The sequence below is a fragment of the Opisthocomus hoazin genome, chromosome 23 (assembly GCF_030867145.1).
Source record: "Opisthocomus hoazin isolate bOpiHoa1 chromosome 23, bOpiHoa1.hap1, whole genome shotgun sequence".
NCBI lineage: Eukaryota > Metazoa > Chordata > Aves > Opisthocomiformes > Opisthocomidae > Opisthocomus > Opisthocomus hoazin.
This window is the reverse complement of record NC_134436.1, coordinates 2484422-2507156: the sequence shown is the minus strand read 5'-3', so window position 1 is coordinate 2507156 and position 22735 is coordinate 2484422.

Sequence of the window (22735 nt, the reverse complement as noted above, 5' to 3'; positions counted from 1 at the left end):
GCAGGCAGAAGGGGCTAGCCTGGAAAGCTGTTGCTCAGCCTTATCTGCCCATGGCACTGTTCGCACAGAGGCACAGAGAATGGGGCTGCTTCCTTGTCTTGCCACCTCAAACTTCAAACGTAACCTGGGAAAGTTGGTGTCCCAGCCAGGCTCCTTTCGCAGCCCTGCTCCGAAAGTGCGAACATTTGCAGATAGCTGGCAGCCAGAAGGGGCTAGCCTGGAAAGCTGTTGCTCAGCCTCATCTGCTCATGGAAGTGCTCGCACAGAGGCACAGAGAATGGGGCTGCTTGCTTGTCTTGCCACCTCAAACTTCAAACGTAGCCTGGGAAAGATGGTGTACCTGCTAGGCTCCTTTCGCAGCCCTGCTCTTGAAATGCGAACGTCTGCAGATAGCTGGCAGCCAGAAGGGGCTAATCGGGAAAGCTGTTGCTCAGCCTCATCTGCCCATGGCAGTGCTCGCATAGAGGCACAGAGAATGGGGCTGCTTGCTTATCTTGCCACTTGAAACTTCAAACGCATGCTGGGAATGGTGGTGTCCCTGCCAGGCTCCTATCACAGCCCTGCTCCGAAAGTGCGAACGTCTGCAGATAGCTGGCAGGCAGAAGCGGCTATCCTGGAAAGCTGTTGCTCAGCCTCATCTGCCCATGGCAGTGCTCGCACAGAGGCACAGAGAATGGGGCTGCTTGCTTGTCTTGCCACCTCAAACTTCAAACGTAGCCTGGGAAAGTTGGTGTCCCAGCCAGGCTCCTTTCGCAGCCCTGCTCCGAAAATGCGAACGTCTGCAGATAGCTGGCAGCCAGAAGGGGCTAGCCTGGAAAGCTGTTGCTCAGCCTCATCTGCCCATGGCACTGTTCGCATAGAGGCACAGAGAATGGGGCTGCTTGCTTATCTTGCCACTTGAAACTTCAAACGCATGCTGGGAATGGTGGTGTCCCTGCCAGGCTCCTATCGCAGCCCTGCTCCGAAAGTGCGAACGTCTTCAGTTAGATGGCAGGCAGAAGGGGCTAGCCTGGAAAGCTGTTGCTCAGCCTCATCTGCCCATGGCACTGCTCGCACAGAGGCACAGAGAATGGGGCTCCTTGCTTGTCTTGCCACCTCAAACTTCAAACGTAGCCTGGGAAAGATGGTGTCCCAGCCAGGCTCCTTTCGCAGCTCTGCTCCGAAAGTGCGAACGTCTGCAGATAGCTGGCAGCCAGAAGGGGCTAGCCTGGAAAGCTGTTGCTCAGCCTCATCTGCCCATGGCAGTGCTCGCACAGAGGCACAGAGAATGGGGCTGCTTGCTTGTCTTGCCACCTCAAACGTAGCCTGGGAAAGTTGTTGTCCCAGCCAGGCTCCTTTCGCAGCCCTGCTCCGAAAGTGCGAACGTCTGCAGATAGCTGGCAGGCAGAAGGTGCTAGCCTGGAAAGCTGTTGCTCAGCCTCATCTGCCCATGGCAGTGCTCGCACAGAGGCACAGAGAATGGGGCTGCTTGCTTATCTTGCCACCTCAAACTTCAAACGTAGCCTGGGAAAGTTGGTGTCCCAGCCAGGCTCCTTTCGAAGCCCTGCTCCGAAAGTGCGAACGTCTGCAGATAGCTGGCAGGCAGAAGGTGCTATCCTGGAAAGCTGTTGCTCAGCCTCATCTGCCCATGGCACTGCTCGCACAGAGGCACAGAGAATGGGGCTCCTTGCTTGTCTTGCCACCTCAAACTTCAAACGTAGCCTGGGAAAGATGGTGTACCTGCTAGGCTACTTTCGCAGCCCTCCTCTTGAAATGCGAATGTCTGCAGATAGCGGGCAGCCAGAAGGGGCTAGCCTGGAAAGCTGTTGCTCAGCCTCATCTGCCCATGGCACTGTTCGCATACAGGCACAGAGAATGGGGCTGCTTGCTTATCTTGCCACTTGAAACTTCAAACGCATGCTGGGAATGGTGGTGTCCCTTCCAGGCTCCTATCACAGCCCTGCTCCGAAAATGCGAACGTCTGCAGATAGCTGGCAGGCAGAAGGGGCTATCCTGGAAAGCTGTTGCTCAGCCTCATCTGCCCATGGCAGTGCTCACACAGAGGCACAGAGAATGGGGCTGCTTGCTTGTCTTGCCACGTCAAACTTCAAACGTAGCCTGGGAAAGTTGGTGTCCCAGCCAGGCTCCTATCACAGCCCTGCTCCGAAAGTGCGAACGTCTGCAGATAGCTGGCAGGCAGAAGGTGCTAGCCTGGAAAGCTGTTGCTCAGCCTCATCTGCCCATGGCAGTGCTCGCACAGAGGCACAGAGAATGGGGCTGCTTGCTTATCTTGCCACCTCAAACGTAGCCTGGGAAAGTTGGTGTCCCAGCCAGGCTCCTTTCGCAGCCCTGCTCCGAAAGTGCGAACGTCTGCAGATAGCTGGCAGCCAGAAGGTGCTAGCCTGGAAAGCTGTTGCTCAGCCTCATCTGCCCATGGCAGTGCTCGCACAGAGGCACAGAGAATGGGGCTGCTTGCTTATCTTGCCACCTCAAACTTCAAACGTAGCCTGGGAAAGTTGGTGTCCCAGCCAGGCTCCTTTCGAAGCCCTGCTCCGAAAGTGCGAACGTCTGCAGATAGCTGGCAGCCAGAAGGTGCTATCCTGGAAAGCTGTTGCTCAGCCTCATCTGCCCATGGCACTGCTCGCACAGAGGCACAGAGAATGGGGCTCCTTGCTTGTCTTGCCACCTCAAACTTCAAACGTAGCCTGGGAAAGATGGTGTACCTGCTAGGCTCCTTTCGCAGACATGCTCTTGAAATGCGAACGTCTGCAGATAGCTGGCAGCCAGAAGGGGCTAGCCTGGAAAGCTGTTGCTCAGCCTCATCTGCCCATGGCACTGTTCGCATACAGGCACAGAGAATGGGGCTGCTTGCTTATCTTGCCACTTGAAACTTCAAACGCATGCTGGGAATGGTGGTGTCCCTGCCAGGCTGCTATCACAGCCCTGCTCCGAAAGTGCGAACGTCTTCAGTTAGATGGCAGGCAGAAGGGGCTAGCCTGGAAAGCTGTTGCTCAGCCTCATCTGCCCATGGCAGTGCTCGCACAGAGGCACAGAGAATGGGGCTGCTTGCTTGTCTTGCCACCTCAAACGTAGCATGGGAAAGTTGGTGTCCCAGCCAGGCTCCTTTCGCAGCCCTGCTCCGAAAGTGCGAACGTCTGCAGATAGCTGGCAGCCAGAAGGTGCTATCCTGGAAAGCTGTTGCTCAGCCTCATCTGCCCATGGCAGTGCTCGCACAGAGGCACAGAGAATGGGGCTGCTTGCTTGTCTTGCCACCTCAAACTTCAAACGTAGCCTGGGAAAGATGGTGTCCCTGCCAGGCTCCTATCACAGCCCTGCTCCGAAAGTGCGAACGTCTGCAGATAGCAGGCAGGCAGAAGGGGCTATCCTGGAAAGCTGTTGCTCAGCCTCATCTGCCCATGGCACTGCTTACACAGAGGCACAGAGAATGGGGCTGCTTGCTTGTCTTGCCACCTCAAACTTCAAACGTAGCCTGGGAAAGATGGTATCCCAGCCAGGCTCCTTTCGCAGCCCTGCTCCGAAAGTGCGAACGTCTGCAGATAGCTGGCAGGCAGAAGGGGCTAGCCTGGAAAGCTGTTGCTCAGCCTCATCTGCCCATGGCACTGTTCGCATAGAGGCACAGAGAATGGGGCTGCTTGCTTATCTTGCCACTTGAAACTTCAAACGCATGCTGGGAATGGTGGTGTCCCTGCCAGTCTCCTGTCACAGCCCTGCTCCGAAAGTGCGAACGTCTGCAGATAGCTGGCAGGCAGAAGGGGCTATCCTGGAAAGCTGTTGCTCAGCCTTATCTGCCCATGGCAGTGCTCGCACAGAGGCACAGAGAATGGGGCTGCTTGCTTGTCTTGCCACCTCAAACTTCAAACGTAGCCTGGGAAAGTTGGTGTCCCAGCAAGGCTCCTTTCGCAGCCCTGCTCCGAAAGTGCGAACGTCTGCAGATAGCTGTCAGCCAGAAGGTGCTAGCCTGGAAAGCTGTTACTCAGCCTCATCTGCCCATGGCACTGTTCGCATAGAGGCACAGAGAATGGGGCTGCTTGCTTATCTTGCCACTTGAAACTTCAAACGCATGCTGGGAATGGTGGTGTCCCTGCCAGGCTCCTTTGGCAGCCCTGCTCCGAAAGTGCGAACGTCTGCAGATAGCTGGCAGGCAGAAGGGGCTAGCCTGGAAAGCTGTTGCTCAGCCTTATCTGCCCATGGCACTGTTCGCACAGAGGCACAGAGAATGGGGCTGCTTCCTTGTCTTGCCACCTCAAACTTCAAACGTAACCTGGGAAAGTTGGTGTCCCAGCCAGGCTCCTTTCGCAGCCCTGCTCCGAAAGTGCGAACATTTGCAGATAGCTGGCAGCCAGAAGGGGCTAGCCTGGAAAGCTGTTGCTCAGCCTCATCTGCTCATGGAAGTGCTCGCACAGAGGCACAGAGAATGGGGCTGCTTGCTTGTCTTGCCACCTCAAACTTCAAACGTAGCCTGGGAAAGATGGTGTACCTGCTAGGCTCCTTTCGCAGCCCTGCTCTTGAAATGCGAACGTCTGCAGATAGCTGGCAGCCAGAAGGGGCTAATCGGGAAAGCTGTTGCTCAGCCTCATCTGCCCATGGCAGTGCTCGCATAGAGGCACAGAGAATGGGGCTGCTTGCTTATCTTGCCACTTGAAACTTCAAACGCATGCTGGGAATGGTGGTGTCCCTGCCAGGCTCCTATCACAGCCCTGCTCCGAAAGTGCGAACGTCTGCAGATAGCTGGCAGGCAGAAGCGGCTATCCTGGAAAGCTGTTGCTCAGCCTCATCTGCCCATGGCAGTGCTCGCACAGAGGCACAGAGAATGGGGCTGCTTGCTTGTCTTGCCACCTCAAACTTCAAACGTAGCCTGGGAAAGTTGGTGTCCCAGCCAGGCTCCTTTCGCAGCCCTGCTCCGAAAATGCGAACGTCTGCAGATAGCTGGCAGCCAGAAGGGGCTAGCCTGGAAAGCTGTTGCTCAGCCTCATCTGCCCATGGCACTGTTCGCATAGAGGCACAGAGAATGGGGCTGCTTGCTTATCTTGCCACTTGAAACTTCAAACGCATGCTGGGAATGGTGGTGTCCCTGCCAGGCTCCTATCGCAGCCCTGCTCCGAAAGTGCGAACGTCTTCAGTTAGATGGCAGGCAGAAGGGGCTAGCCTGGAAAGCTGTTGCTCAGCCTCATCTGCCCATGGCACTGCTCGCACAGAGGCACAGAGAATGGGGCTCCTTGCTTGTCTTGCCACCTCAAACTTCAAACGTAGCCTGGGAAAGATGGTGTCCCAGCCAGGCTCCTTTCGCAGCTCTGCTCCGAAAGTGCGAACGTCTGCAGATAGCTGGCAGCCAGAAGGGGCTAGCCTGGAAAGCTGTTGCTCAGCCTCATCTGCCCATGGCAGTGCTCGCACAGAGGCACAGAGAATGGGGCTGCTTGCTTGTCTTGCCACCTCAAACGTAGCCTGGGAAAGTTTTTGTCCCAGCCAGGCTCCTTTCGCAGCCCTGCTCCGAAAGTGCGAACGTCTGCAGATAGCTGGCAGGCAGAAGGTGCTAGCCTGGAAAGCTGTTGCTCAGCCTCATCTGCCCATGGCAGTGCTCGCACAGAGGCACAGAGAATGGGGCTGCTTGCTTATCTTGCCACCTCAAACTTCAAACGTAGCCTGGGAAAGTTGGTGTCCCAGCCAGGCTCCTTTCGAAGCCCTGCTCCGAAAGTGCGAACGTCTGCAGATAGCTGGCAGGCAGAAGGTGCTATCCTGGAAAGCTGTTGCTCAGCCTCATCTGCCCATGGCACTGCTCGCACAGAGGCACAGAGAATGGGGCTCCTTGCTTGTCTTGCCACCTCAAACTTCAAACGTAGCCTGGGAAAGATGGTGTACCTGCTAGGCTACTTTCGCAGCCCTCCTCTTGAAATGCGAATGTCTGCAGATAGCGGGCAGCCAGAAGGGGCTAGCCTGGAAAGCTGTTGCTCAGCCTCATCTGCCCATGGCACTGTTCGCATACAGGCACAGAGAATGGGGCTGCTTGCTTATCTTGCCACTTGAAACTTCAAACGCATGCTGGGAATGGTGGTGTCCCTTCCAGGCTCCTATCACAGCCCTGCTCCGAAAATGCGAACGTCTGCAGATAGCTGGCAGGCAGAAGGGGCTATCCTGGAAAGCTGTTGCTCAGCCTCATCTGCCCATGGCAGTGCTCACACAGAGGCACAGAGAATGGGGCTGCTTGCTTGTCTTGCCACGTCAAACTTCAAACGTAGCCTGGGAAAGTTGGTGTCCCAGCCAGGCTCCTATCACAGCCCTGCTCCGAAAGTGCGAACGTCTGCAGATAGCTGGCAGGCAGAAGGTGCTAGCCTGGAAAGCTGTTGCTCAGCCTCATCTGCCCATGGCAGTGCTCGCACAGAGGCACAGAGAATGGGGCTGCTTGCTTATCTTGCCACCTCAAACGTAGCCTGGGAAAGTTGGTGTCCCAGCCAGGCTCCTTTCGCAGCCCTGCTCCGAAAGTGCGAACGTCTGCAGATAGCTGGCAGCCAGAAGGTGCTAGCCTGGAAAGCTGTTGCTCAGCCTCATCTGCCCATGGCAGTGCTCGCACAGAGGCACAGAGAATGGGGCTGCTTGCTTATCTTGCCACCTCAAACTTCAAACGTAGCCTGGGAAAGTTGGTGTCCCAGCCAGGCTCCTTTCGAAGCCCTGCTCCGAAAGTGCGAACGTCTGCAGATAGCTGGCAGCCAGAAGGTGCTATCCTGGAAAGCTGTTGCTCAGCCTCATCTGCCCATGGCACTGCTCGCACAGAGGCACAGAGAATGGGGCTCCTTGCTTGTCTTGCCACCTCAAACTTCAAACGTAGCCTGGGAAAGATGGTGTACCTGCTAGGCTCCTTTCGCAGACATGCTCTTGAAATGCGAACGTCTGCAGATAGCTGGCAGCCAGAAGGGGCTAGCCTGGAAAGCTGTTGCTCAGCCTCATCTGCCCATGGCACTGTTCGCATACAGGCACAGAGAATGGGGCTGCTTGCTTATCTTGCCACTTGAAACTTCAAACGCATGCTGGGAATGGTGGTGTCCCTGCCAGGCTCCTATCACAGCCCTGCTCCGAAAGTGCGAACGTCTTCAGTTAGATGGCAGGCAGAAGGGGCTAGCCTGGAAAGCTGTTGCTCAGCCTCATCTGCCCATGGCAGTGCTCGCACAGAGGCACAGAGAATGGGGCTGCTTGCTTGTCTTGCCACCTCAAACGTAGCATGGGAAAGTTGGTGTCCCAGCCAGGCTCCTTTCGCAGCCCTGCTCCGAAAGTGCGAACGTCTGCAGATAGCTGGCAGCCAGAAGGTGCTAGCCTGGAAAGCTGTTGCTCAGCCTCATCTGCCCATGGCACTGTTCGCATACAGGCACAGAGAATGGGGCTGCTTGCTTATCTTGCCACTTGAAACTTCAAACGCATGCTGGGAATGGTGGTGTCCCTTCCAGGCTCCTATCACAGCCCTGCTCCGAAAGTGCGAACGTCTGCAGATAGCTGGCAGCCAGAAGGGGCTAGCCTGGAAAGCTGTTGCTCAGCCTCATCTGCCCATGGCAGTGCTCGCACAGAGGCACAGAGAATGGGGCTGCTTGCTTGTCTTGCCACCTCAAACTTCAAACGCATGCTGGGAATGGTGGTGTCCCTGCCAGGCTCCTATCACAGCCCTGCTCCGAAAGTGCGAACGTCTGCAGATAGCTGGCAGGCAGAAGGGGCTATCCTGGAAAGCTGTTGCTCAGCCTCATCTGCCCATGGCAGTGCTCGCACAGAGGCACAGAGAATGGGGCTGCTTGCTTGTCTTGCCACCTCAAACTTCAAACGTAGCCTGGGAAAGTTGGTGTCCCAGCCAGGCTCCTTTCGCAGCCCTGCTCCGAAAGTGCGAACGTCTGCAGATAGCTGGCAGCCAGAAGGTGCTAGCCTGGAAAGCTGTTGCTCAGCCTCATCTGCCCATGGCAGTGCTCGCACAGAGGCACAGAGAATGGGGCTGCTTGCTTATCTTGCCACCTCAAACTTCAAACGTAGCCTGGGAAAGTTGGTGTCCCAGCCAGGCTCCTTTCGAAGCCCTGCTCCGAAAGTGCGAACGTCTGCAGATAGCTGGCAGCCAGAAGGTGCTATCCTGGAAAGCTGTTGCTCAGCCTCATCTGCCCATGGCACTGCTCGCACAGAGGCACAGAGAATGGGGCTCCTTGCTTGTCTTGCCACCTCAAACTTCAAACGTAGCCTGGGAAAGATGGTGTACCTGCTAGGCTCCTTTCGCAGCCCTGCTCTTGAAATGCGAACGTCTGCAGATAGCGGGCAGGCAGAAGGGGCTATCCTGGAAAGCTGTTGCTCAGCCTCATCTGCCCATGGCACTGTTCGCATACAGGCACAGAGAATGGGACTGCTTGCTTATCTTGCCACTTGAAACTTCAAACGCATGCTGGGAATGGTGGTGTCCCTTCCAGGCTCCTATCACAGCCCTGCTCCGTAAGTGCGAACGTCTGCAGATAGCTGGCAGGCAGAAGGGGCTATCCTGGAAAGCTGTTGCTCAGCCTCATCTGCCCATGGCAGTGCTCGCACAGAGGCACAGAGAATGGGGCTGCTTGCTTGTCTTGCCACCTCAAACTTCAAACGTAGCCTGGGAAAGATGGTGTACCTGCTAGGCTCCTTTCGCAGACCTGCTCCGAAAGTGCGAACGTCTGCAGATAGCTGTCAGCCAGAAGGGGCTAGCCTGGAAAGCTGTTGCTCAGCCTCATCTGCCCATGGCACTGTTCGCACAGAGGCACAGAGAATGAGGCTGCTTGCTTATCTTGCCACTTGAAACTTCAAACGCATGCTGGGAATGGTGGTGTCCCTGCCAGGCTCCTATCACAGCCCTGCTCCGAAAGTGCGAACGTCTGCAGATAGCTGGCAGGCAGAAGGGGCTATCCTGGAAAGCTGTTGCTCAGCCTCACCTGCCCATGGCACTGCTCGCACAGAGGCACAGAGAATGGGGCTCCTTGCTTATCTTGCCACCTCAAACTTCAAACGTAGCCTGGGAAAGTTGGTGTCCCTGCCAGGCTCCTATCACAGCCCTGCTCCGAAAGTGCGAACGTCTGCAGATAGCTGGCAGCCAGAAGGGGCTAGCCTGGAAAGCTGTTGCTCAGCCTCATCTGCCCATGGCACTGCTCGCACAGAGGCACAGAGAATGGGGCTCCTTGCTTGTCTTGCCACCTCAAACTTCAAACGTAGCCTGGGAATGGTGGTGTCCCTGCCAGGCTCCTTTCGCAGCCCTGCTCCGAAAGTGTGAACGTCTGCAGATAGCTGGCAGGCAGAAGGGTCTAGCCTGGAAAGCTGTTGGTCAGCCTCATCTGCACATGGCACTGTTCGCATAGAGGCACAGAGAATGGGGCTGCTTGCTTGTCTTGCCACCTCAAACTTCAAACGTAGCCTGTGAAATTTGGTGTCCCAGCCAGGCTCCTTTCGCAGCCGTGCTCCGAAAGTGCGAACGTCTGCAGATAGCTGGCAGCCAGAAGGTGCCAGCCTGGAAAGCTGTTGCTCAGCCTCATCTGCCCATGGCACTGCTCGCACAGAGGCACAGAGAATGGGGCTGCTTGCTTATCTTGCCACCTCAAACTTCAAACGTAGCCTGGGAAAGATGGTGTACCTGCTAGGCTCCTTTCGCAGCCCTGCTCCGAAAGTGCGAACGTCTGCAGATAGCTGGCAGCCAGAAGGTGCTATCCTGGAAAGCTGTTGCTCAGCCTCATCTGCCCATGGCACTGCTCGCACAGAGGCACAGAGAATGGGGCTCCTTGCTTGTCTTGCCACCTCAAACTTCAAACGTAGCCTGGGAAAGATGGTGTACCTGCTAGGCTCCTTTCGCAGCCCTGCTCTTGAAATGCGAACGTCTGCAGATAGCTGGCAGCCAGAAGGGGCTAGCCTGGAAAGCTGTTGCTCAGCCTCATCTGCCCATGGCACTGTTCGCATAGAGGCACAGAGAATGGGGCTGCTTGCTTATCTTGCCACTTGAAACTTCAAACGCATGCTGGGAATGGTGGTGTCCCTGCCAGGCTCCTATCACAGCCCTGCTCCGAAAGTGCGAACGTCTGCAGATAGATGGCAGCCAGAAGGGGCTAGCCTGGAAAGCTGTTGCTCAGCCTCATCTGCCCATGGCAGTGCTCGCACAGAGGCACAGAGAATGGGGCTGCTTGCTTGTCTTGCCACCTCAAACTTCAAACGTAGCCTGGGAAAGTTGGTGTCCCAGCCAGGCTCCTTTCGCAGCCCTGCTCCGAAAGTGCGAACGTCTGCAGATAGCTGGCAGCCAGAAGGTGCTAGCCTGGAAAGCTGTTGCTCAGCCTCATCTGCCCATGGCTCTGCTCGCACAGAGGCACAGAGAATGGGGCTGCTTGCTTGTCTTGCCACCTCAAACTTCAAACGTAGCCTGGGAAAGATGGTGTACCTGCTAGGCTCCTTTCGCAGACATGCTCTTGAAATGCGAACGTCTGCAGATAGCTGTCAGCCAGAAGGGGCTAGCCTGGAAAGCTGTTGCTCAGCCTCATCTGCCCATGGCACTGTTCGCATAGAGGCACAGAGAATGGGGCTGCTTGCTTATCTTGCCACTTGAAACTTCAAACGCATGCTGGGAATGGTGGTGTCCCTGCCAGGCTCCTATCACAGCCCTGCTCCGAAAGTGCGAACGTCTGCAGATAGCTGGCAGGCAGAAGGGGCTAGCCTGGAAAGCTGTTGCTCAGCCTCATCTGCCCATTGAACTTCTCGCACAGAGGCACAGAGAATGGGGCTCCTTGCTTGTCTTGCCACCTCAAACTTCAAACGTAGCCTGGGAAAGATGGTGTACCTGCTAGGCTCGTTTCGCAGCCCTGCTCTTGAAATGCGAACATCTGCAGATAGCTGGCAGCCAGAAGGGGCTATCCTGGAAAGCTGTTGCTCAGCCTCATCTGCCCATGGCACTGTTCGCATAAAGGCACAGAGAATGGGGCTGCTTGCTTATCTTGCCACTTGAAACTTCAAACGCATGCTGGGAATGGTGGTGTCCCTGCCAGGCTCCTATCACAGCCCTGCTCCGAAAGTGCGAACGTCTGCAGATAGCTGGCAGCCAGAAGGGGCTATCCTGGAAAGCTGTTGCTCAGCCTCACCTGCCCATGGCAGTGCTCGCACAGAGGCACAGAGAATGGGGCTGCTTGCTTGTCTTGCCACCTCAAACTTCAAACGTAGCCTGTGAAATTTGGTGTCCCAGCCAGGCTCCTTTCGCAGCCGTGCTCCGAAAGTGCGAACGTCTGCAGATAGCTGGCAGCCAGAAGGTGCCAGCCTGGAAAGCTGTTGCTCAGCCTCATCTGCCCATGGCACTGCTCGCACAGAGGCACAGAGAATGGGGCTGCTTGCTTATCTTGCCACCTCAAACTTCAAACGTAGCCTGGGAAAGATGGTGTACCTGCTAGGCTCCTTTCGCAGCCCTGCTCTGAAAGTGCGAACGTCTGCAGATAGCTGGCAGCCAGAAGGTGCTATCCTGGAAAGCTGTTGCTCAGCCTCATCTGCCCATGGCACTGCTCGCACAGAGGCACAGAGAATGGGGCTCCTTGCTTGTCTTGCCACCTCAAACTTCAAACGTAGCCTGGGAAAGATGGTGTACCTGCTAGGCTCCTTTCGCAGCCCTGCTCTTGAAATGCGAACGTCTGCAGATAGCTGGCAGCCAGAAGGGGCTAGCCTGGAAAGCTGTTGCTCAGCCTCATCTGCCCATGGCACTGTTCGCATAGAGGCACAGAGAATGGGGCTGCTTGCTTATCTTGCCACTTGAAACTTCAAACGCATGCTGGGAATGGTGGTGTCCCTGCCAGGCTCCTATCACAGCCCTGCTCCGAAAGTGCGAACGTCTGCAGATAGATGGCAGCCAGAAGGGGCTAGCCTGGAAAGCTGTTGCTCAGCCTCATCTGCCCATGGCAGTGCTTGCACAGAGGCACAGAGAATGGGGCTGCTTGCTTGTCTTGTCACCTCAAACTTCAAACGTAGCCTGGGAAAGTTGGTGTCCCAGCCAGGCTCCTTTCGCAGCCCTGCTCCGAAAGTGCGAACGTCTGCAGATAGCTGGCAGCCAGAAGGTGCTAGCCTGGAAAGCTGTTGCTCAGCCTCATCTGCCCATGGCTCTGCTCGCACAGAGGCACAGAGAATGGGGCTGCTTGCTTGTCTTGCCACCTCAAACTTCAAACGTAGCCTGGGAAAGATGGTGTACCTGCTAGGCTCCTTTCGCAGACATGCTGTTGAAATGCGAACGTCTGCAGATAGCTGTCAGCCAGAAGGGGCTAGCCTGGAAAGCTGTTGCTCAGCCTCATCTGCCCATGGCACTGTTCGCATAGAGGCACAGAGAATGGGGCTGCTTGCTTATCTTGCCACTTGAAACTTCAAACGCATGCTGGGAATGGTGGTGTCCCTGCCAGGCTCCTATCACAGCCCTGCTCCGAAAGTGCGAACGTCTGCAGATAGCTGGCAGCCAGAAGGTGCTAGCCTGGAAAGCTGTTGCTCAGCCTCATCTGCCCATGGCACTGCTCGCACAGAGGCACAGAGAATGGGGCTCCTTGCTTGTCTTGCCACCTCAAACTTCAAACGTAGCCTGGGAAAGATGGTGTACCTGCTAGGCTCCTTTCGCAGCCCTGCTCTTGAAATGCGAACGTCTGCAGATAGCTGGCAGCCAGAAGGGGCTATCCTGGAAAGCTGTTGCTCAGCCTCATCTGCCCATGGCACTGTTCGCATAAAGGCACAGAGAATGGGGCTGCTTGCTTATCTTGCCACTTGAAACTTCAAACGCATGCTGGGAATGGTGGTGTCCCTGCCAGGCTCCTATCACAGCCCTGCTCCGAAAGTGCGAACGTCTGCAGATAGCTGGCAGCCAGAAGGGGCTATCCTGGAAAGCTGTTGCTCAGCCTCATCTGCCCATGGCACTGTTCGCATAAAGGCACAGAGAATGGGGCTGCTTGCTTATCTTGCCACTTGAAACTTCAAACGCATGCTGGGAATGGTGGTGTCCCTGCCAGGCTCCTATCACAGCCCTGCTCCGAAAGTGCGAACGTCTGCAGATAGCTGGCAGGCAGAAGGGGCTATCCTGGAAAGCTGTTGCTCAGCCTCAGCTGCCCATGGCAGTGCTCGCACAGAGGCACAGAGAATGGGGCTGCTTGCTTGTCTTGCCACCTCAAACTTCAAACGTAGCCTGTGAAATTTGGTGTCCCAGCCAGGCTCCTTTCGCAGCCGTGCTCCGAAAGTGCGAACGTCTGCAAATAGCTGGCAGCCAGAAGGTGCCAGCCTGGAAAGCTGTTGCTCAGCCTCATCTGCCCATGGCACTGCTCGCACAGAGGCACAGAGAATGGGGCTGCTTGCTTATCTTGCCACCTCAAACTTCAAACGTAGCCTGGGAAAGATGGTGTACCTGCTAGGCTCCTTTCGCAGCCCTGCTCCGAAAGTGCGAACGTCTGCAGATAGCTGGCAGCCAGAAGGTGCTATCCTGGAAAGCTGTTGCTCAGCCTCATCTGCCCATGGCACTGCTCGCACAGAGGCACAGAGAATGGGGCTCCTTGCTTGTCTTGCCACCTCAAACTTCAAACGTAGCCTGGGAAAGATGGTGTACCTGCTAGGCTCCTTTCGCAGCCCTGCTCTTGAAATGCGAACGTCTGCAGATAGCTGGCAGCCAGAAGGGGCTAGCCTGGAAAGCTGTTGCTCAGCCTCATCTGCCCATGGCACTGTTCGCATAGAGGCACAGAGAATGGGGCTGCTTGCTTATCTTGCCACTTGAAACTTCAAACGCATGCTGGGAATGGTGGTGTCCCTGCCAGGCTCCTATCACAGCCCTGCTCCGAAAGTGCGAACGTCTGCAGATAGATGGCAGCCAGAAGGGGCTAGCCTGGAAAGCTGTTGCTCAGCCTCATCTGCCCATGGCAGTGCTCGCACAGAGGCACAGAGAATGGGGCTGCTTGCTTGTCTTGCCACCTCAAACTTCAAACGTAGCCTGGGAAAGTTGGTGTCCCAGCCAGGCTCCTTTCGCAGCCCTGCTCCGAAAGTGCGAACGTCTGCAGATAGCTGGCAGCCAGAAGGTGCTAGCCTGGAAAGCTGTTGCTCAGCCTCATCTGCCCATGGCTCTGCTCGCACAGAGGCACAGAGAATGGGGCTGCTTGCTTGTCTTGCCACCTCAAACTTCAAACGTAGCCTGGGAAAGACGGTGTACCTGCTAGGCTCCTTTCGCAGACATGCTCTTGAAATGCGAACGTCTGCAGATAGCTGTCAGCCAGAAGGGGCTAGCCTGGAAAGCTGTTGCTCAGCCTCATCTGCCCATGGCACTGTTCGCATAGAGGCACAGAGAATGGGGCTGCTTGCTTATCTTGCCACTTGAAACTTCAAACGCATGCTGGGAATGGTGGTGTCCCTGCCAGGCTCCTATCACAGCCCTGCTCCGAAAGTGCGAACGTCTGCAGATAGCTGGCAGCCAGAAGGTGCTAGCCTGGAAAGCTGTTGCTCAGCCTCATCTGCCCATGGCACTGCTCGCACAGAGGCACAGAGAATGGGGCTGCTTGCTTGTCTTGCCACCTCAAACTTCAAACGTAGCCTGGGAAAGTTGGTGTCCCAGCCAGGCTCCTTTCGCAGCCCTGCTCCGAAAATGCGAACGTCTGCAGATAGCTGGCAGCCAGAAGGGGCTAGCCTGGAAAGCTGTTGCTCAGCCTCATCTGCCCATGGCACTGTTCGCATAGAGGCACAGAGAATGGGGCTGCTTGCTTATCTTGCCACTTGAAAATTCAAACGCATGCTGGGAATGGTGGTGTCCCTGCCAGGCTCCTATCACAGCCCTGCTCCGAAAGTGCGAACGTCTTCAGTTAGATGGCAGGCAGAAGGGGCTATCCTGGAAAGCTGTTGCTCAGCCTCATCTGCCCATGGCACTGTTCGCACAGAGGCACAGAGAATGGGGCTCCTTGCTTGTCTTGCCACCTCCAACTTCAAACGTAGCCTGGGAAAGTTGGTGTCCCAGCCAGGCTCCTATCACAGCCCTGCTCCGAAAGTGCGAACGTCTGCAGATAGCTGGCAGCCAGAAGGTGCTATCCTGGAAAGCTGTTGCTCAGCCTCATCTGCCCATGGCAGTGCTCGCACAGAGGCACAGAGAATGGGGCTGCTTGCTTATCTTGCCACCTCAAACGTAGCCTGGGAAAGTTGGTGTCCCAGCCAGGCTCCTTTCGCAGCCCTGCTCCGAAAGTGCGAACGTCTGCAGATAGCTGGCAGCCAGAAGGGGCTAGCCTGGAAAGCTGTTGCTCAGCCTCATCTGCCCATGGCAGTGCTCGCACAGAGGCACAGAGAATGGGGCTGCTTGCTTATCTTGCCACCTCAATCTTCAAACGTAGCCTGGGAAAGTTGGTGTCCCAGCCAGGCTCCTTTCGAAGCCCTGCTCAAAAGTGTGAACGTCTGCAGATAGCTGGCAGCCAGAAGGGGCTATCCTGGAAAGCTGTTGCTCAGCCTCATCTGCCCATGGCACTGCTCGCACAGAGGCACAGAGAATGGGGCTCCTTGCTTGTCTTGCCACCTCAAACATCAAACGTAGCCTGGGAAAGATGGTGTACCTGCTAGGCTCCTTTCGCAGCCCTGCTCTTGAAATGCGAACGTCTGCAGATAGCGGGCAGCCAGAAGGGGCTAGCCTGGAAAGCTGTTGCTCAGCCTCATCTGCCCATGGCACTGTTCGCATACAGGCACAGAGAATGGGGCTGCTTGCTTATCTTGCCACTTGAAACTTCAAACGCATGCTGGGAATGGTGGTGTCCCTGCCAGGCTCCTATCACAGCCCTGCTCCGAAAGTGCGAACGTCTTCAGTTAGATGGCAGGCAGAAGGGGCTAGCCTGGAAAGCTGTTGCTCAGCCTCATCTGCCCATGGCACTGCTCGCACAGAGGCACAGAGAATGGGGCTGCTTGCTTGTCTTGCCACCTCAAACTTCAAATGTAGCCTGGGAAAGTTGGTTTCCCAGCCAGGCTCCTTTCGCATCTCTGCTCCGAAAGTGCGAACGTCTGCAGATAGCTGGCAGCCAGAAGGTGCTAGCCTGGAAAGCTGTTGCTCAGCCTCATCTGCCCATGGCAGTGCTCGCACAGAGGCACAGAGAATGGGGCTGCTTGCTTGTCTTGCCACCTCAAACGTAGCCTGGGAAAGTTGGTGTCCCAGCCAGGCTCCTTTCGCAGCCCTGCTCCGAAAGTGCGAACGTCTGCAGATAGCTGGCAGCCAGAAGGTGCTAGCCTGGAAAGCTGTTGCTCAGCCTCATCTGCCCATGGCACTGCTCGCACAGAGGCACAGAGAATGGGGCTGCTTGCTTATCTTGCCACCTCAAACTTCAAACGTAGCCTGGGAAAGTTGGTGTCCCAGCCAGGCTCCTTTCGAAGCCCTGCTCCGAAAGTGCGAACGTCTGCAGATAGCTGGCAGCCAGAAGGTGCTATCCTGGAAAGCTGTTGCTCAGCCTCATCTGCCCATGGCACTGCTCGCACAGAGACACAGAGAATGGGGCTCCTTGCTTGTCTTGCCACCTCAAACTTCAAACGCATGCTGGGAATGGTTGTGTCCCTGCCAGGCTCCTTTCGCAGCCCTGCTCTTGAAATGCGAACGTCTGCAGATAGCGGGCAGCCAGAAGGGGCTAGCCTGGAAAGCTGTTGCTCAGCCTCATCTGCCCATGGCACTGTTCGCATACAGGCACAGAGAATGGGGCTGCTTGCTTATCTTGCCACTTGAAACTTCAAACGCATGCTGGGAATGGTGGTGTCCCTTCCAGGCTCCTATCACAGCCCTGCTCCGAAAGTGCGAACGTCTGCAGATAGCTGGCAGGCAGAAGGGGCTATCCTGGAAAGCTGTTGCTCAGCCTCATCTGCCCATGGCAGTGCTCGCACAGAGGCACAGAGAATGGGGCTGCTTGCTTGTCTTGCCACCTCAAACTTCAAACGTAGCCTGGGAAAGTTGGTGTCCCAGCCAGGCTCCTATCACAGCCCTGCTCCGAAAGTGCGAACGTCTGCAGATAGCTGGCAGCCAGAAGGTGCTAGCCTGGAAAGCTGTTGCTCAGCCTCATCTGCCCATGGCAGTGCTCGCACAGAGGCACAGAGAATGGGGCTCCTTGCTTGTCTTGCCACCTCAAACGTAGCCTGGGAAAGTTGGTGTCCCAGCCAGGCTCCTTTCGCAGCCCTGCTCCGAAAGTGCGAACGTCTGCAGATAGCTGGCAGCCAGAAGGGGCTAGCCTGGAAAGCTGTTGCTCAGCCTCATCTGCCCATGGCAGTGCTCGCACAGAGGCACAGAGAATGGGGCTGCTTGCTTATCTTGCCACCTCAAACTTCAAACGTAGCCTGGGAAAGTTGGTGTCCCAGCCAGGCTCCTTTCGAAGCCCTGCTCCGAAAGTGCGAACGTCTGCAGATAGCTGGCAGCCAGAAGGGGCTATCCTGGAAAGCTGTTGCTCAGCCTCATCTGCCCATGGCACTGCTCGCACAGAGGCACAGAGAATGGGGCTCCTTGCTTGTCTTGCCACCTCAAACTTCAAACGTAGCCTGGGAAAGATGGTGTACCTGCTAGGCTCCTTTCGCAGCCCTGCTCTTGAAATGCGAACGTCTGCAGATAGCGGGCAGCCAGAAGGGGCTATCCTGGAAAGCTGTTGCTCAGCCTCATCTGCCCATGGCACTGTTCGCATACAGGCACAGAGAATGGGGCTGCTTGCTTATCTTGCCACTTGAAACTTCAAACGCATGCTGGGAATGGTGGTGTCCCTGCCAGGCTCCTTTCGCAGCCCTGCTCCGAAAGTGCGAACGTCTGCAGATACCTGGCAGGCAGAAGGGGCTAGCCTGGAAAGCTGTTGCTCAGCCTCATCTGCCCATGGCAGTGCTCGCACAGAGGCACAGAGAATGGGGCTGCTTGCTTGTCTTGCCACCTCAAACTTCAAACGTAGCCTGGGAAAGATGGTATCCCAGCCAGGCTCCTTTCGCAGCCCTGCTCCGAAAGTGCGAACGTCTGCAGATAGCTAGCAGGCAGAAGGGGCTGGGCTGGAAAGCTGTTGCTCAGCCTCATCTGCCCATGGCACTGTTCGCATAGAGGCACAGAGAATGGGGCTGCTTGCTTATCTTGCCACTTGAAACTTCAAACGCATGCTGGGAATGGTGGTGTCCCTGCCAGGCTCCTATCACAGCCCTGCTCCGAAAGTGCGAACGTCTGCAGATAGCTGGCAGCCAGAAGGGGCTATCCTGGAAAGCTGTTGCTCAGCCTTATCTGCCCATGGCAGTGCTCGCACAGAGGCACAGAGAATGGGGCTGCTTGCTTGTCTTGCCACCTCAAACTTCAAACGTAGCCTGGGAAAGATGGTGTCCCAGCCAGGCTCCTTTCGCAGCCCTGCTCCGAAAGTGCGAACGTCTGCAGATAGCTGGCAGCCAGAAGGTGCTAGCCTGGAAAGCTGTTGCTCAGCCTCATCTGCCCATGGCACTGTTCGCATAGAGGCACAGAGAATGGGGCTGCTTGCTTATCTTGCCACTTGAAACTTCAAACGCATGCTGGGAATGGTGGTGTCCCTGCCAGGCTCCTTTCGCAGCCCTGCTCCGAAAGTGCGAACGTCTGCAGATAGCTGGCAGGCAGAAGGGGCTAGCCTGGAAAGCTGTTGCTCAGCCTTATCTGCCCATGGCAGTGCTCGCACAGAGGCACAGAGAATGGGGCTGCTTGCTTGTCTTGCCACCTCAAACTTCAAACGTAACCTGGGAAAGTTGGTGTCCCAGCCAGGCTCCTTTCGCAGCCCTGCTCTGAAAGTGCGAACGTCTGCAGATAACTGGCAGGCAGAAGGTGCTAGCCTGGAAAGCTGTTGCTCAGCCTCATCTGCCCATGGCACTGTTCGCATAGAGGCACAGAGAATGGGGCTGCTTGCTTATATTGCACTTGAAACTTCAAACGCATGCTGGGAAAGTTGGTGTCCCAGCCAGGCTCCTTTCGAAGCCCTGCTCCGAAAGTGCGAACGTCTGCAGATAGCTGGCAGCCAGAAGGGGCTATCCTGGAAAGCTGTTGCTCAGCCTCATCTGCCCATGGCAGTGCTCGCACAGAGGCACAGAGAATGGGGCTCCTTGCTTGTCTTGCCACCTCAAACTTCAAACGTAGCCTGGGAAAGATGGTGTCCCTGCCAGGCTCCTTTCGCAGCCCTGCTCCGAAAGTGCGAACGTCTGCAGATAGCTGGCAGGCAGAAGGGGCTAGCCTGGAAAGCTGTTGCTCAGCCTTATCTGCCCATGGCAGTGCTCGCACAGAGGCACAGAGAATGGGGCTGCTTGCTTGTCTTGCCACCTCAAACTTCAAACGTAACCTGGGAAAGTTGGTGTCCCAGCCAGGCTCCTTTCGCAGCCCTGCTCCGAAAGTGCGAACGTCTGCAGATAACTGGCAGACAGAAGGTGCTAGCCTGGAAAGCTGTTGCTCAGCCTCATCTGCCCATGGCACTGTTCGCATAGAGGCACAGAGAATGGGGCTGCTTGCTTATATTACACTTGAAACTTCAAACGCATGCTGGGAAAGTTGGTGTCCCTGCCAGGCTCCTTTCGAAGCCCTGCTCCGAAAGTGCGAACGTCTGCAGATAGCTGGCAGCCAGAAGGGGCTATCCTGGAAAGCTGTTGCTCAGCCTCATCTGCCCATGGCAGTGCTCGCACAGAGGCACAGAGAATGGGGCTGCTTGCTTGTCTTGCCACCTCAAACTTCAAACGTAGCCTGGGAAAGATGGTGTCCCTGCCAGGCTCCTATCACAGCCCTGCTCCGAAAGTGCGAACGTCTGCAGATAGCAGGCAGGTAGAAGGGGCTATCCTGGAAAGCTGTTGCTCAGCCTCATCTGCCCATGGCACTGCTTACACAGAGGCACAGAGAATGGGGCTGCTTGCTTGTCTTGCCACCTCAAACTTCAAACGTAGCCTGGGAAAGATGGTATCCCAGCCAGGCTCCTTTCGCAGCCCTGCTCCGAAAGTGCGAACGTCTGCAGATAGCTGGCAGGCAGAAGGGGCTATCCTGGAAAGCTGTTGCTCAGCCTCATCTGCCCATGGCACTGTTCGCATAGAGGCACAGAGAATGGGGCTGCTTGCTTATCTTGCCACTTGAAACTTCAAACGCATGCTGGGAATGGTGGTGTCCCTGCCAGTCTCCTGTCACAGCCCTGCTCCGAAAGTGCGAACGTCTGCAGATAGCTGGCAGCCAGAAGGGGCTATCCTGGAAAGCTGTTGCTCAGCCTTATCTGCCCATGGCAGTGCTCGCACAGAGGCACAGAGAATGGGGCTGCTTGCTTGTCTTGCCACCTCAAACTTCAAACGTAGCCTGGGAAAGTTGGTGTCCCAGCCAGGCTCCTTTCGCAGCCCTGCTCCGAAAGTGCGAACGTCTGCAGATAGCTGTCAGCCAGAAGGTGCTAGCCTGGAAAGCTGTTGCTCAGCCTCATCTGCCCATGGCACTGTTCGCATAGAGGCACAGAGAATGGGGCTGCTTGCTTATCTTGCCACTTGAAACTTCAAACGCATGCTGGGAATGGTGGTGTCCCTGCCAGGTTCCTTTCGCAGCCCTGCTCCGAAAGTGCGAACGTCTGCAGATAGCTGGCAGGCAGAAGGGGCTAGCCTGGAAAGCTGTTGCTCAGCCTTATCTGCCCATGGCACTGTTCGCACAGAGGCACAGAGAATGGGTCTGCTTCCTTGTCTTGCCACCTCAAACTTCAAACGTAACCTGGGAAAGTTGGTGTCCCAGCCAGGCTCCTTTCGCAGCCCTGCTCTTGAAATGCGAACGTCTGCAGATAGCTGGCAGGCAGAAAGGGCTATCCTGGAAAGCTGTTGCTCAGCCTCATCTGCCCATGGCACTGTTCGCATAGAGGCACAGAGAATGGGGCTGCTTGCTTATCTTGCCACTTGAAACTTCAAACGCATGCTGGGAATGGTGGTGTCCCTGCCAGGCTCCTATCACAGCCCTGCTCCGAAAGTGCGAACGTCTGCAGATAGCTGGCAGGCAGAAGGGGCTATCCTGGAAAGCTGTTGCTCAGCCTTATCTGCCCATGGCAGTGCTCGCATAGAGGCACAGAGAATGGGGCTCCTTGCTTGTCTTGCCACCTCAAACTTCAAACGTAGCCTGGGAAAGTTGGTGTCCCAGCCAGGCTCCTTTCGCAGCCGTGCTCCGAAAGTGCGAACGTCTGCAGATAGCTGGCAGCCAGAAGGTGCTAGCCTGGAAAGCTGTTGCTCAGCCTCATCTGCCCATGGCACTGTTCGCATAGAGGCACAGAGAATGGGGCTGCTTGCTTATCTTGCCACTTGAAACTTCAAACGCATGCTGGGAATGGTGGTGTCCCTGCCAGGCTCCTTTCGCAGCCCTGCTCCGAAAGTGCGAACGTCTGCAGATAGCTGGCAGGCAGAAGGGGCTAGCCTGGAAAGCTGTTGCTCAGCCTTATCTGCCCATGGCAGTGCTCGCACAGAGGCACAGAGAATGGGGCTGCTTGCTTGTCTTGCCACCTCAAACTTCAAACGTAACCTGGGAAAGTTGGTGTCCCAGCCAGGCTCCTTTCGCAGCCCTGCTCCGAAAGTGCGAACGTCTGCAGATAACTGGCAGACAGAAGGTGCTAGCCTGGAAAGCTGTTGCTCAGCCTCATCTGCCCATGGCACTGTTCGCATACAGGCACAGAGAATGGGGCTGCTTGCTTATCTTGCCACTTGAAACTTCAAACGCATGCTGGGAATGGTGGTGTCCCTGCCAGGCTCCTATCACAGCCCTGCTCCGAAAGTGCGAACGTCTGCAGATAGCTGGCAGCCAGAAGGGGCTATCCTGGAAAGCTGTTGCTCAGCCTCATCTGCCCATGGCAGTGCTCGCACAGAGGCACAGAGAATGGGGCTCCTTGCTTGTCTTGCCACCTCAAACTTCAAACGTAGCCTGGGAAAGATGGTGTACCTGCTAGGCTCCTTTCGCAGCCCTGCTCTTGAAATGCGAACGTCTGCAGATAGCTGGCAGCCAGAAGGGGCTAATCGGGAAAGCTGTTGCTCAGCCTCATCTGCCCATGGCAGTGCTCGCATAGAGGCACAGAGAATGGGGCTGCTTGCTTATCTTGCCACTTGAAACTTCAAACGCATGCTGGGAATGGTGGTGTCCCTGCCAGGCTCCTATCACAGCCCTGCTCCGAAAGTGCGAACGTCTGCAGATAGCTGGCAGGCAGAAGGGGCTATCCTGGAAAGCTGTTGCTCAGCCTCATCTGCCCATGGCAGTGCTCGCACAGAGGCACAGAGAATGGGGCTGCTTGCTTGTCTTGCCACCTCAAACTTCAAACGTAGCCTGGGAAAGTTGGTGTCCCAGCCAGGCTCCTTTCGCAGCCCTGCTCCGAAAATGCGAACGTCTGCAGATAGCTGGCAGCCAGAAGGGGCTAGCCTGGAAAGCTGTTGCTCAGCCTCATCTGCCCATGGCACTGTTCGCATAGAGGCACAGAGAATGGGGCTGCTTGCTTATCTTGCCACTTGAAACTTCAAACGCATGCTGGGAATGGTGGTGTCCCTGCCAGGCTCCTATCGCAGCCCTGCTCCGAAAGTGCGAACGTCTTCAGTTAGATGGCAGGCAGAAGGGGCTAGCCTGGAAAGCTGTTGCTCAGCCTCATCTGCCCATGGCACTGCTCGCACAGAGGCACAGAGAATGGGGCTCCTTGCTTGTCTTGCCACCTCAAACTTCAAACGCATGCTGGGAATGGTGGTGTCCCTGCCAGGCTCCTATCACAGCCCTGCTCCGAAAGTGCGAACGTCTGCAGATAGCTGGCAGCCAGAAGGGGCTATCCTGGAAAGCTGT